At 38.5% G+C, this 16,222-nt stretch overlaps 1 long non-coding RNA gene across 1 annotated transcript in view; it reads left to right on the top strand.

Annotated features, from left to right (window-relative positions):
- The window catches only part of LOC127491309 (uncharacterized), a 188,665-nt gene that overhangs the window by 142,436 nt on the left and 30,007 nt on the right, over positions 1–16,222 (top strand). The gene's annotated exons all lie outside the window — the stretch shown is intronic.

Here is a 16,222-nt window from a genome sequence, read left to right on the forward strand (position 1 = left end):
GTACTTGAACCATCACCTGCTGCCTCCCATGATGTGGGCTTCCCAATTAGTGTTTAATGGCTGCTTCAAATGTCTGCCCCTTCATGCTTTCTTTTTGTTTATTTTTGAAATTGATAAAAATCATGTTTATTGCATATAACAATTGTTTTGAAATATGTAAACATTGTGAAATAGCTAAACTGAACTAATTACCAGGCATTACTTAGCATACAATTTTTTTTTAGTGGTGAAAAACCCTTAAAATCTCACTACAAACTCTCTTAGCAATTTTTAAAAAATTTTTTATTTAGTAATTATAAATTTTCAAAGTACAGTTAATGGATTACAATGGCTTCCTCCCCCATAATTTCCCTCCCACTCACACCCCTCCCATCTCCCACTCCCTCTCCCATTCCATTCACATCAAGATTCATTTTCAATTTTCTTTATATACAGAAGATCAATTCAGTATATATGAAGTAAAGATTTCATCAGTTTGCACCCACACAGAAAGACAAAGTGTAAAATATTGTTTCAGTACTAGTTATAGCATTACTTCACATTGGACAACACACTAAGGACAGATCCCACATGGGAAATAAGTACACAGTGACTCCTGTTGTTGACTTAACAATTTGACACTCTTGTTTATGGCGTCAGTAATCTCCCTAGGCTCTAATAATGAGTTGCCAAGGCTATGGAGGCCTTTTGAGTTCGCCGACTTTGATTTTATTTAGACAAGGTCATAGTCAAAGTGGAAGTTTTTTCCTCCCTTCAGAGAAAGGTACCTCCTTCTTAGATGGCCCCGTTCTTTCCACTGGGATCTCACTCACAGACATCTTTCATTTAGGTCTTTTTTTTTTTTTTTTCCAGGGTGTCTTGGCTTTCATGCCTAAAATACTCTCATGGGCTCTTCAGCCATATCCGAATGCCTTAAGGGCTGATTCTGAGACCAGAGTGCTGTTTAGGATATCTGCCATTCTATGAGTCTGCTGTGTATCCCGCTTCCCATGATGGATTGTTCTCTCCCTTTTTTATTCTATCAGCTAGTATTAGCAGACACTAGTCTTGTTTGTGTGATCCCTTTGATTCTTAGACCTATCAGTGTGGTCAATTGTGAACTGAAATTGATCGCTTGGACTAATTTCAATTTCAGTTCATTTCTGTTCTCTTAGCAATTTTAAACAATATAGTACAATTTTAGATTCCACATATGAGTGAGTTCAGGTAGTATTTGTCTTTCTGGGTCTGGCTTATTTCATTTAACAATATGTCTTCCAGTTTCATCCATGTTGCAAATGACAGGATTCACTTCTTTTTTAAAGGCCAAATAGTGGGGCAGGCACTGTGGTGTAGCAGGTAAGGGTGCCACCTGCAGTGCCAGCATGCCATGTGGGTGCTGGTTCAAGTCCCAGCTTCTCCACTTCTGATCCAGTGCTATACTATGGCCTGGGAAAGCAATGGAAGACAGCCCAAGTCCTTGGGCCCCTGCACCTGCGTGAGAGACCTGGAAGAAGCTCCTGGCTCCTAGCTTCGTCAGATGGGCACAGCTCCAGCCGTTGTGGCCAATTGGTGAGTAAACCAGTGGATGGAAGACTTCTCTCTCTGCCTCTCCTCTCTTTGTGTAACTCTGACTTTCAAATAAATAAATAAAATTTTTTTGACAGGCAGAGTTAGACAGTGAGAGAGAGAGAGACAGAGAAAAAGGTCTTCCTTTCCGTTGGTTCACCCCCAAAATGGCCGCTATGGCTGGTGCGCTGTGCCCATCTGAAGCCAGGAGCTGGGTGCTTCCTCCTGGTCTCCCATGCGGGTGCAGGGCCCAAGCACTTGGGCTACCTTCCACTGCCTTCCCAGGCCACAGCAGAGAGCTGGACTGAAAGAGGAGCAACTGGGACAGAATCTGGCGCCCCAACCGGGACTAGAACCTGGGGTGCCAGCACTGCAGGCGAAGGATTAGCCAAGTGAGCTTGATGCCGGCCATAAATAAATCTTTAAAAAAAATAAAAAAATAGACTCATCTTTATTACTTGGACAATTCACTCAGTATTAAAAACACAAAATGGGACAAGTGAATATCCACATGGTGAAAAAATGAAGCTAGATTCTATATCACATCATACACAAAAATTAACTCAAAGTGCAGTAAAGACTTAATTATAGACCTGAAACTTTATAACTAGAGGAAAACTCCATGACATTGACCAGGCAAGTTATGTTTTTGTATGAACTCAAAAGCACAGGCAACAAAAGGGAAAATATATGAATGAAATTACATCAAAATAAATCAAAGGGAAACAATCCATAGAGTGAAGAAGCAACCTATGCAATGGGAGGAATATTTGTAAATCATATTTCTGATAAGGGTTAATAGCCAGAAAAAATTCAAACAAGAAAAGAAATAATCCTATCTCAATAGTAAGCAAAGGATCTCAATAGCCATTTCCCAAAAGAAGATATCCAAATAACCAAAATATGAAAAACACTACCACAAGTCAATGGAGAAATTCACATTTAAACCACAAAGTTGTATCACTTCCCACTTGTTAGCATGGGCTGTTATCAAAAAGATGCAAGCTAAGAGGATGTGGAGAAAGGGAATATTGTTGGTGGGAATGTAAATTAGTACAACCATTGTGGAAAACAGTATGGAAGCTGCTCAGGAAAAATAAGAAGAGAACTATGGCATGACCTAGAAATCCCACTACTGGGTCTATATACAAAGAAATGAAATCAGTATGTCAAAGAGATTTCAGCACGCTCATGTTCATTGTATCATTGTTCATAGTAGCCATAATATAAGATCAAGCTAATGTCTATCAACAGATGAATGGATTTTTAAATAGAGTATTTTTACACTGGAATACTATTTGGCTTTTTTTTTTTAAAAGATTTATTTGTTTATTTATTTGAAAGTCAGAGTTACACAGAGACAGAAGGAGAGGCAGAGAGAGAGAGAGAGAGAGAGAGAGGTCTTCCATCCGCTGGTTCACTCCTCAGATGGCCGCAACAGCCGGAACTGTGCCGATCCGAAGCCAGGAGCTAGGAGCTTCTTCTGGGTCTCCCACACAGGCGCAGGGGCCCAAGCACTTGGGTCATCTTGTACTTCTTTCCCAGGCCATAGCAGAGAGCTGGATTGGAAGTGGATCAGCTGAAACTTGAACCAGTGCCCGTATGGGATGCCGGCCCTGCAGGTGGTGGCTTTATCTGCTACACAACAGCGCTGGCCCCCTAAAGAAGGGTTTAGAGATTTATCATTATGGTAACAGTATCAAGAGTTATTTAGAGAGGCATTAGCTGCTGGTGACTGTTCTGGTTGCATGTCTGTAATGGAGACTTCAAGACAGCACTCCTGTCAAAAGACCTTGGCTGTGTTTTATTGATAGGTGAATTTCCTTGGTTCCTACTCATTTCTTAGCTTTGCTCTCCACTTTATTTTGATTCCTTGAGGTACAGTATATTCTTCTAGTTAGTTATGTTTTATATGTAAGTTAGAATTTCTTATTATGCATGTAATCAAGAAAATGACTGTAGACTGAATAATATTACTATATATGCTTTTTAATATGCCTGTACTTATTTGATTTATCCTGTAAGGATAAGTTATATTCTAACTCTTGAATGGCTCTCTCACAGATTAATTAATTTCTGCATCGATTTTGTGCTCTATGAGTGTGTGTGCATGTGGCCTTATATTACTTAACATTTTATCATGTGATATCTGGTAACTTTTTTTCTAAATGATTACTTAATTTCAAATTCCTAATCCATCGAAAGTCCTTCAAGGACAGGTTCTTTCTCCATCCTTCCTAATCCCATTTTCATTTCTCCCTGATTAACACCTTTTATGAGGCTGAGCAAAGCAAAGTTCAGAAAGTAAGCAAATACTTGTTTTTCAGCAGACTCAGAGAATGGCAAATGTCCTAAACAGCACGCTGGCCTCAGAATCAGCCCTTAAGGCATTTGGATCTGGCTAAAAAGCTCAGGAGAGTATTTCAGGCATGGAAAGCCAAGACTCTGACAAAAAAATGACCTAAATGAAAGATGTCTGTGAGTGAGATCCCAGTGGAAAGAATGTGCCATCAAAAAGGAGGTACCTTTCTCTGAAGGGAGGAGAGAACTTCCACTTTGACTATGACCTTGTCTAAATAAGATTGGAGTTGGTGAACTCAAGAGGCTTCCACATCCTTGGCAGTTCATGACAAGAGCCTCGGGTGATTACTGACATCATAACTAAGAGTGTCAATTGTTAAATCAACAACAGGAGTCACTGTGCGCTTGTTCCCCATGTAGGACCTTTGTCCTTAATGTGTTGTACTATGTGAATTAACGGTAAAACTACACTAAAACAGTACTTTATATGTTGTGTGTCTGTGTGGGTGCAAACTGTTGAAATCTTTACTTAGTATAGACTAAGTAGATCTTCTGTATATAAAGATAATTGAAAATGAATATTGATGGAGAATGGGATGGGAGAGGGATTGGGGGATGGGATGGTTGCAAGTGAGAGGGAGGTTATGGGGGCTAAAGCCACTATAATGCAAAAGTTGTACTTTGGAAATTTATATTTATTAAATAAAAGTTAAAAAAATGAAATACTTGTTTTTAAAAAATTGATATACATCAGTGCTTTGTCGATTAGTGAAAAATTAAACTAAGTCTGTGTAATACTATGCTGGAAGCTCCTATATTTGGGTTTGGAATGAACAAGGGCAGTATTAGAAACTGACAGGTTTGGGCATTAAATCTGGAGCCAACAGACTTGAATTTGACCTTAGACAGCTTTAATATTTTTAGCTGTATGACCAAGTCTTACTTTCCTTGTAAGCTAGTGATTAAACCAATAATGACACAAACAAAACTATCAAAAAGAATTTTTCTTCTCAATCTCTCTTAAGGTAATTTGGGTTGTTAAGCTTTTATTTTATTTTATTTTATTTTTTTAATTTAAACAGGTGAAGAGTCATAGGGTAACTGATTGAGCCAGAGTTGTATCCAAAGAGAGGATCAGGCAGAGGATCCCCTGGTTCATTTTCACCATGAACAGGTAGGTCTTCCCCATATTACTACCAAACCCGAGCAGCCTAAAGTTATCTTGGAAGGTTGTTGTAGACTCTTCCTATTCTTGTTGGATGCCTAGCATTCATGACCTCATCCTACATTTTGTAAACCCTCTATCTTCTGAGCACAATAACTCTCCACCATGAAAACTGAAAATGCCACACATTCTTTTTTATAGGTCTTCTAGAGCTACATTTGGCTTATCAGTTACAGATTTGAGTAAATCAGTATGATTTGAATAAACCAGTATGCAAAAACAGTACCACATAAAATGCAAAGCAACAATAAGAGTGCCAATGGCAGCATCTGTACCTTGTTTCCAAAGTTTGCAGAAGCAGTGGTTTTAGTGGTGCCTTCTCAGGTGCAGTGTTGAGGATATCAGTAGTATGTTGATCCCTTACTTTAATGAAATCCAGTTTGCAAAGTTTTCTATTATGGTTCTGTTTTCTCTGCCCTGTTGAAAACATTTATTTCTAGTTGAACATTTTAATTTATTTCTAATGTTTTCTACCATAATACAATCAATACATGTGCACATAATTTTTAATCTGAATATTTATTTAAAATAAGTTTCTATCAGAAGGGATGGACATTTTGAAGGTCTTGATGAATATTAACAAACATCAGCATAAGGGTATACCACTTAAAACTGCCACTGGCAGCATCTGGTTTATAAAGAATGCCCATCTCATACTCTCTTCATTGCTGACCTTACAGGGAAGTTTTCAGAGGCTGCACACTTTACCACTCTGCGTGAAAGGACTATTTACCCCCCAACACCCCGCCACCTCCCTGAGATCTTCTCACTTCTAAAATCACTAGAATCTGCCTTTTGACTCTAACCAGGGCCAAGACTGTTTCCTTTAGAGCTAGCAACACTATCTTTGGTGGGCCTTCTAAATTTTTAAGGCCCAATCAACATGTTTCCAATAATTCAACTATTGCCCCTCTCCCTTAAGCTTGGAAGTCTATTTACTTTTCCCTCTTAGTTCCTTATTTTTGAAAGTGCTATTCAAAATGAATTTTCTAAAAAAATTCTGTCCATTCCTCTGAATATGTTACAAACACTCATGCACATATATAAATACATCTATGTATATTTTTAGATATACATAAAATATATTTACAGAGATATATGCATATATATGTATGTGGATGTAAATTTTTAGACTGGATTTACTGTGGTTTTTGTAATTTTCCTCTGATGTAATTCCAAAAGCTGAATTTCACAAATGTTTTACTTAATGGTAGCATTGTTGGAATAAATACTCAGCTTTCCAAATTGGTAACTTCAAAAATCAACTCTCCTTTTTTATATGTAATTTCTAATATTTTTGTTTTAAAAGATTAAACCCTACAGTAACTTATGGAGATACTTCAAAAGTCTGGAAAAAATGGAATTAAAGGCTGCATTTACTTTAGTGCAAAAAATTTTGAAATCTATTCCTAATTTTGAATACATTTTTCAAAAAAATTACTTATTATTTTAAAGGTAGAGTTTGAGAGAGAGAGAGAGGGAGAGGGTGAGGGAGAGAGAGAGAGAGAAATACAGACAGAAACACATACACACACACACACACACACACACATTCTTCACTCCACTGGTTCACTCCCCAAATGACTGAAACTGCCTGGGCTGGGCAAGGCCAAAGCCAGGAGTCTGGAACTCCACCCATGTGTCCTACATGGGTAGCAGGGGCCCAAGACTTGGGTCATCTCCTGCTGTTTTCTCTGGTGCATTAGCAGGGAGATGGATCAGAAGTGGAGCAGCTGGGGCTCGAATTGGTGTTTATTTGGGGTGTTGGCATCTCAGGCAGTGGCTTAACCCACTGCACCACAATGCTGGCCCCAACATTTTGCCTTTTTAAAAACACATGTGAAGTTTTCCCATATTTTCTTCTGGAAGCACTGTTTCACCTTTCATGCATAGGTTTGTGACTGTCCTATAATTAACACTGTCCATTGTGTAAGGTAGGGGACCAAGGGCCATTTTTTCTTGTTTCCATATGAGCATCTAATAGACTCAGCACCATGATCAGAGACTGCGGCATCTTTGTCCATGTGCATATGTATGGATTGGTTTCTTATCTCTATGCTGTTGTACTGGTCTTTATCTTTGAACCAACAGTACACTGGTTGTTGTAGGTCTAACATGCAAGGGGTACTCAAAAAGTTCAGGGAAAATTTGTATTATAAAAATTATGCATGGATTTCAAGCATTTTTTGCAACAAAATTGTCAATTCCATTTTTTCAATGAACTTTTTGAAGTATCTTCACATGTCATAATATCTATAGTATAATTATTTAGGTTTTATTCTCTCTCAAGTTTCCAATAATCTTATCAAAAAGTAGTTTTATGATTCAACTTGTGAGAGTCAATTTTGCTTGTCATTAAGAACCTTGATATAGGAATTAAATCCTCTTTAAGCCAAAGCCTATACCTAATCATAAGCTCAAATTCATCTCCTCTCTTTGAGATGAACATTAGCATTAGTAGATGAGTTAGTCTACTTAAAAAGATCTAATTAAAGATACTCTCATTCCTTAGGAATGGTGAGTCATCATTTGCAAGGGAAATAAGGTTATACACACTATGTAAGTATGTGTGTATGTACACAGTGTGTGCATTTTCTCATAATTTCAAATCTAAGTTTTATTCTTCTTTAACTCTTTGAGGCTCAGAAAAGTCACCAGCATTCTTGAGGTCAGTTTTCTCATGTGAATGATAGACATAATGTTCCTCTCATCTATTGATGAAGTGAGTATTTACATAAGACACTTCTCATACAGTGGATGTCTAAAGCTATTTATTAATGTTCTTTACTGCATTCACCTATGTGAACCTGTGTATCTCTGAAGTTACCAGGTTATCCAGCTTAGGGAAACAAAGGCAGATGAAATAAATGTCCATAGTTTGGTTAACAAAAACAGGTGAAAATCTTTTCAGCCAATTGAAATCACTTACTTGTATGCAGAGTCTGGCTATGACTGCAGAAAATTAAATCTGCGGGCATTTTCGAGAAAGGGTTAAGCAATAGTAACATTTATGTTCCAGATCAGGGATTTTCAAAATGTTCTGGAGAGATCTAGAGCACTCTAAAAAGTGTCAAGAATTGTCAAAGAGGGAGGTGATGGGTGGAGGACAAGCCTGACTTGTTTCATCTGAACTCTTCATCATCTCATCATTACTGCTCAAATGATGTCATTCAGTATACACAGTGTGAATAATGATCATTGGACTCACTAGCCAAAGTTGATTTTCCCCTCTCATTTGTGCAAAACCAGTACTGCTCTCTGTTGTGTGTACCTTGAAAGGGAATGGGATCCACATAGCCATTGGTGTCTTTTATGTTGAGATTCAGGCTAAAGTGTGTTTACTGGAGGCTGACTGACATCCTGTCTCTTGCCTTGTCCTCATGGATTCACAAGGCCACCTCTCCCTTCTCCTACTTGGGCGCAGAGTGGGATGCTAGTGTCTCATAGGGGCTCAGCACGTCATTCTAAGTCAAGAAGGTGTGAATAGCTTATGCTTTGGTGAAATAGGCTTTTTTTTGTTTTCTGTATATAATTACCTTTATATTTTTCTCCCTTATCCCCAACTGACAGTATTTTAATTAAAAGTTGAGGTGAGAGAACATGGGGAAGTCTGTGGAGGAACATGTTTGCTTTTTGTTTAATTCTGTCATGCCAAACAAAGCTTAAAGCATTCTGGTAAGCAAGTAGCGAACTGGAAAAAAGAAAAAGCCAGAAATGGCCGGTTATTTTTTAAAAAAACTATTTGCTTATTCTTGTCTTTTAAGAAAAATCTCAGAATTTAAATGCTTTGTTTTTCTAAATCTGTATTTTTGCTTCAATGAATGAATACAAACACTGAATTCTTCCATTCCTGAATCAAATACAGAGCCCAAACATATACATTAATACATGCACACATACATGTACAAACATACTTCAGAAATTCCTGGAAAACAGAATTAACAGATAAGTTAATTTTCTTAGCAAAACATTGAAATACATGAATATGAGAGATCTTCAAAAAGTTCGTGGAAAATTCACAATAAAAAACTAGGCACAGATTTCAATTTTATTTTGTGCCAAAATAATCTTTCAATTCCATTTTCCATGAACACTTTGAAGTATTGTTCTATATAAGTGTGTGTGTATATATATATATATGACAGATATTTAATATTTTGTACTGCAGATTCAGCATAGGACCTAGTGTAAATAAAATACGAATTCCAAACCTGATCCTTGATGATTCAATTAAAAACACTCACCCCCCCCCCCACTAACTAAAGTAAATGATTTTACTAACTGTTCACTCCACTTCTTGTGATTTACCCTTTCTTCTAAAATCCACTGTCTGAGAATTGTTTGCTAGAAGAATGTTCCAATAAATTACTGCTCACAGGAAGACAGTGAGTGAGGAGGGCATCATTTTACTTCATCTATTAGGCAGTTTCCTCTGTTCAGTTATACAGAAAAATAGAAGCTGTGGGATAACTGGAAAAGAAATTTATTCCTATCTCCATTGTCATAACCTTACTTTCACCTACTCCCATGAGTTACATGTGATATTTTTTAGTGTGATCTTCTTCCCAGGAGTTTTCCCAATCCTTGTTTCCAAGGATAGATGGAAAACACACTCAGAAGCCATGTGCTTTCTCCTGGAAATGTAACTGGTTGATTTTACCCCCACTTTCCTTTTCATGATACAAGGATCATTATGGTCTTCTTCAGCCTGAAGTTTTTTTCCCCAAACTTGGGTCAGTGCACAAATGAGCAGATTTGCAACTAAGCAGATGAGAGATTAAAGAAATAAAAGCTATTTTAAGAATTTCACCTTTCTCTAGATACAGATGTTATTGAGAGCTTCACCAGATTTTGTCTTCTATTTCAGGGGCCATATTACCTGCATAAGAATTTTGGTGCTGACCCACTCTTTTTATTTTTTATTTTTTTTAAAACAGATTTATTTATTTTACTTGAAAGTCAGAGTTACACACAGAGAGAAGGAGAGGCAGAGAGAGAGAGAGAGAAAGAGAGAGAGAGAGAGAGAGAGATAGTCAGTCTTCCATCTGCTGGTTTACTCTCCAACTGTCCACAATGGCCGGAGCTGAGCCGAGCTGAAGCCAGGAGCCAGAAGCTTCTTCCAGGTCTCCCACGTGGGTGCAGGGACCCAAGGACTTGTGCCACCTTCTACTGCTTTCCCAGGAGCATTAGCAGGGAGCTGATCGGAAATGGAGCAGCAGGGACTTGAACCAGTGTCCTTATGGGATGCCGGCACTGCAGGTGGCGGCGTTACCGGCTACACCACAATGCTGGCACCCCGCCCACTCTTTATACAGTTCAGATACATGGTCATCTTGCTAACCAACAAGAGAAGTCCGTGTTTTTTGTTTTGTTTTGTTTTGTTTTCCTGGATGAAGTCTACACAGTAGGTTAAAAGAAAAGAAGTAGGGATTTTGAATGGCTTCAGGCTTTAAAAAAGTCTAAATACTTATAAAATGGCATAGGTTTAACAGACTTGCTGAACTTATCTACTGACAAAGCGTGTAGGAGGAAAAGCTGAGCTGAGTGTGTGGATTCTCTTTACAAATAACTTTTTATGGGAGCAGAAATACCTAATTTTTAAATTATAAAGTGCATATTTATCCTAAGAAAAACTGCCCTCCGAATAAGGACTGTATTGAAGGAGATAAGGATATATAAAAAGGACTGATGGACAGTAAGGTTGAGTAGAAGAAATTTGTCTTTAGTTCCTACTATCTTATTTTTGGGTTAGATGGTATACTGGTCATTTGTCTAAATGGGTTGATTTCCTGACCAGTTTTGCCCTGCCATGCTTTCTGCTTTACTTCATTTTTCATGATTGCTTTGCTCCTGACTTCTGGGCAAGTTTGCCTTCGAAGGCATGGGCACAGAGCTCGATGCCAGGAAGAGAGAGAAGCCAAAATATGACCCTTCTGCTCACTCTGACTGGGGAGCTGTCTTTGGCATCAAGTATATCTGCTTCATGGCTCAAGCTTCTATTGATTGGGACCCTGAAGTTCAGTTTTCATCAGGTAGATTTAGTTCCTGGACTGCACTAAAATTGCCACAATGCTTTGTTCCTCAACTGCAGACACTTTTTACTGCTGCTGATGTCCAGCTTAACTCATAGTCTTCTGTTTGGCTTTGCACCTCTTTCATTATTTACCTAAACTACACCTTGTATTACATTCCCTCTATTTGGAATATCTAGAGTAGTTTCTATTTTCTGGCTGAGCCATGACTTACAGACTTTCCCTTTATCTTACTTCTTTTTTTTTTCTAGGAGCACATTGCTTCTTGACTGTAAGTGGTCTGTCAGTATCCTGTCTTCATCTTAAAACTTCCTCTTTTTTGGTGTCTGATGACTTTTAGAACATATTTATGAAGAACAGAGGATATGGACTGTAAACCTAACAGGTGGCCAGACAACCCACTTCCATCTAACTGCCAGTTTTCTTGGATGAAAAATGTAAAAATTCCCATCAAGGATTATATTAGGGAGTAGCTTTTGAAAGTGATGAAAATAATGACTTCTTAAGACTAGAAAATAAATGCCTACAGCCTGAGAATTCTTTGTTTATTCTTATTCAGCAGCAATATCCACTGTCTTAATCCAAATAGGAAATAATTTTAGGGTAAAATTTGAAACAAAGGTGCTATGAATGCATTTCAGTTCAATATATAAGCTTCTCCTGGCTTCAGGTTTGTTCTTTCTCTTTTGGAAAAAAAAAGCAATTATTTAACATATAAGTTGTATTTGTAGTCATACTTGAAAAAGAGAATTTTCTTTTTGACTTTGATTTTCAGTCTCTGTAGCAACCTGCAACTGTACAGGGAGAAAAGCACACCAGAAACTCCATCAGTAGTAACAGGAATTACAGATACACTTAGGGTTTGTATTAGCCGGTTTTTAACTGCTATAAGAAAACTTACAAGAAAAGCTACTTACAAAGAAAAAGGTTTATTTCACTTACGCTTTTGGAGGTTCAAGAACATAGTTCTGGCATTGGCTAAGAATTGTGGTTTGAAAGAATAAAAGGAGTTTGAAGTTTATTAAATGTGTTTTCATTTCTATACAAAATAATTTTATTCTCTTAATTTGTTGAATTAAATTGAATTTTCAATGGTAAATGAATCTTGTTTGTTTAGAAGAAGCACAACTTCATTTTCCTACATAGTGATGACTTTATTCTATTCAAAATTTTATTTATTTATAAAAAGTGGAACTCTTTCTTTCAAAGGTTTTGGTGTTAAGCTAATGCTGGCATATAAAATGAGTTGAGAGTTTTCCCAATTTTTAAATTCTGGTCTGTGAAAGAGATATTATGTTGGGGTTCTTTCTTTTCTTAAGATTTAGAAGAATTCACCAGTCAAGTTGTCTGTAGTGAAATTTTATTTGTGTGAATAACTTAATCGGACATTTAATTTTTAAAAAGAATTGTTTATTTATTTGAAAGTCAGAGTTAGAGAGAGATATTTCTTCTCTGATTTACTCCCCAGATGACCATAACAGCCAGGGCTGGACTAGGCCAAAGCCAGGAAGCAGGAGGCAGGAACTTCCTCTGGGTCTTTCACATGGGTGGTAGGGCCCCAAGCACTTGGGCTACCTTCTGCTGTTTTTCCTGGGGCCATTAGCAGGGGGTTGGATAGGAAATAAAGCAGCCAGGACACCAAATGGTCCCCATATAGGATGCTGGCATCACAGGCGGCTTTACCCACTATGCTACAATGCCAGCCTCAACAGATTTAATTTTTTAAAAAAGGTTTACTTATTTATTTGAAATGCAGAGTCACAGGGGGAGAGAAAGGGGGCGAGATATTTTCCATCCACTGATTCACTCTCCAAATGTCCGCAACAGATGAGGCTAGGCAAGGCTGAAGCCAGGAGCTAGGAATTCCATTTGAGTAATCCAAGTGGGTGGCAGGAACCCAAGTAATTGGGCCATCATTTACTGCCTCCTAGGAACATTAGTAGGCATTTTGTTCAGAAATGCAGAGGGCTTAGGAATTGAACCAGGCACTCTGATATGGGATATGCATTCTAAGCAATGATTTAACTCACTGCTAATTTTTTAATAGATATAACTACTCAGATTCCATATTTATTTATTTATTTTATTAAATGTGTTTTTGGTATCTATACAAAATACTTTTATTCTCAATTTGGTGAATTAAATCGAATTTTCAATGCTAAATGAATCTTGCTTGTTTAGAAGAAGCACAACTTGATTATATTTTACTACAAATTGATTTTTTTCTTTTAAAAAAGTTCACTTCATCTAAATTTTCTAATTTATTAGAATAAAGATATTGATACTTTCATCCAAAGCCAGGAGCCAGGTGCTTATCCTGGTCTCCCATGGGGTGCAGGGCCCAAACACTTGGGCCATCCTCCACTGCACTCCCTGGCCATAGCAGAGAGCTGGCCTGGAAGAGGGGCAACCGGGACAGAATCCGGTGCCTCGACCAGGACTAGGACCCGGTGTGCCGGCACTGCAAGGCGGAGGATTAGCCTATTGAGCCGTGGCGCCAGCCGATACTTTCATCTTTTAAAAATATCTTTACTCAAGAATAATTAATACACAAAGAACTACACATAATTAATGTATAAAATTTGATGAGTCTGGACATATGCAATCATCCATTATACCATCATTACAAGTAAGGTAATGGACACATCCAACACACCCCAAAGTTTTCTTGTGTCTCTTTGTTTTTGAAAACATCATCTTATTATTTTGTAAATGTCTGTAGGAATTGTAGTGGTATCTTCTTGTTCATTATTAAGACTGATGGTTTGTGCTTTTTCTTTTCTCTCATTTTACTTATCATTTTTTTAGGAGGCTATCAATTTTCTAAGAAACATTTTCCATATTTGTTGACTTATTCTTTAGTAGGTTTGTCTTCTATATAAAATTCTTACGCTTATTTATTTCCTTCTCCTCTCTTGGCTTTCCTGGATTTGATTTTCTGTTCTTTATTTAAAAATTAATTTAATTTGTGAGATGTATTTTTTTTTTTTGACAGTCAGAGTTAGACAGTGAGAGAGAGAGAGACAGAGAGAAAGGTCTTCCTTTTCCATTGGTTCAACCCCCTAAATGGCCGGTAGGTCAGCACGCTGCGCTGATCCGAAGACAGGAGCCAGGTGCTTCCCCCTGGTCTCCCATGTGGGTGCAGGGCTCAAGCACTTGGGCCATCCTCCACTGCCTTCCCGGTCCACAGCAGAGAGCTGGACTGGTGGAGGAGCAACCGGGACAGAATCCGGTGCCCCAACTGTGACTAGAACCCCAGGGTGCCGGCGCTGCAGGTGGAGGATTAGCCTAGTGAGCCACGGCACCGGCCTGTGAGATGTATTCTTAGCCATTCCTCTTTTCAAACACTTGTATTTAAGAATAGCTTTAGCAGGCTGGCGCTGTGGTGCAGTGGGTTAATGCCCTGGTCTGAAACGCGGCATCCCATATGGACGATGGTTCGAGACCCGGCTACTCCTCTTCCAATCCAGCTCTCTGCAATAGCCTGGGAAATCAGTAGAAGATGGCCCAAGTTCTTGGACCCTGCACCCATGTGGGAGACCCAGAAGAAGCTCCTGGCTTCGGATTGGCACAGCTCCGGCTGTCGCCACCATCTGGGGAGTGAACCAGCAGAAGGAAGACCACTCTCTCTGTGTACGTCTCTTTGTAACTCTGTCTTTCAAATAAATAAAATAAATCTTACAAAAAAAAAAGAGAATAGTTTTAGCTGCATTCAAATATGGATGGCTACATGCTCTGCTGATGTTGAGGGGAGTGCATGCATGCACATGTGTATGTAAAGTGTCTGGCCAATTTACATTCACTGTTATACTGGATTACAATTTGTTCTCTCTTTATCTTACCTGTAATGTTCTCTTCCTCCTCGCCTTTCTTGATTTCTTTTATTAATCATTTTAACAGTTATTCTTATGCTACCACCATGCATTCGATCATTAATTTCACTATTCTTTCTGTGGTTCCTCTAAAAATTAAAATATGGATCCTCCACTTATTCCAGTGTAACATAGTTTAGTACTTTTACCACTTCCATTAAAAATTGTAGGATTTCCATCTGGAACAAGTGGTACTTATCCCTGGAATGCAGGGATGGCTAACCATACACAAATCAATAAACGTGATACATATAAGGCCGGCACCGCGGCTCACTAGGCTAATCCTCCGCCTTGCGGCACCGGCACACCGGGTTCTAGTCCTGGTCAGGGCTCCAGATTCTGTCCTGGTTGCCCCTCTTCCAGGCCAGCTCTCTGCTGTGGCCAGGGAGTGCAGTGGAGGATGGCCCAAGTGCTTGGGCCCTGCACCCCATGGGAGACCAGGAGAAGCACCTGGCTCCTGCCATCGGATCAGCGCGGTGTGCCGGCCGCAGCGCGCCGACCGCGGCAGCCATTGGAGGGTGAACCAACGACAAAAGAAGACCTTTCTCTCTGTCTCGCTCTCTCTCTGTCCACTCTGCCTGTTAAAAAAAAAAAGATACATATAACTATCTCAATAGGTACAGAGAAATCAGTTCATAAAATACAGCATCCTTTCATGACAGAAACCTTAAGCAAATTGGGTATAGAAGGAACACATCTTGAAAAAATCAAGGCGATCTATGACAAACCCACAGCCAGTATCTTATTGAATGGATTAAAGCTGGAAGTATTTCCACTAAGATTCAGAACCAGACAACGATGCCCATTATTCAATATAGTTCTGGAAGTTTTAGCTAGAACCATTTGGCAAGAAAAAGAAATCAAAGGGATACAAATGGAAAAGGAGGAAGCCAAATTATCTCTGTTTGCAGATGATATGATCCTATACATAGAGGAGACAAAGACTTCACTAAGAGACTATTGGAACTCATAAGAGAGTTTGGCAAAATTGTAGGACACAAAAATCAACACATAAGCATTATTAGTATTTGTATACATAAGAAATGCCATGGAGAAAGAGCTTGTAAATTCAGTCCCACTCACAATAGTTATAAAAAATTTTAAATACCTTGGGATAAATTCAACTAAGGTTGTGGAAGATTTCTACAATAAGAATTATAAAACATTAAGGAAAGAAATAGAAGACACTAAAAAAAAATTTAGAAATCTTCCATGTTCATGAATTGGAAGAACTAATATCATCA

The sequence above is a fragment of the Oryctolagus cuniculus genome, chromosome 18, assembly GCF_964237555.1.
Source record: "Oryctolagus cuniculus chromosome 18, mOryCun1.1, whole genome shotgun sequence".
Classification (NCBI taxonomy): Eukaryota; Metazoa; Chordata; class Mammalia; order Lagomorpha; family Leporidae; genus Oryctolagus; species Oryctolagus cuniculus.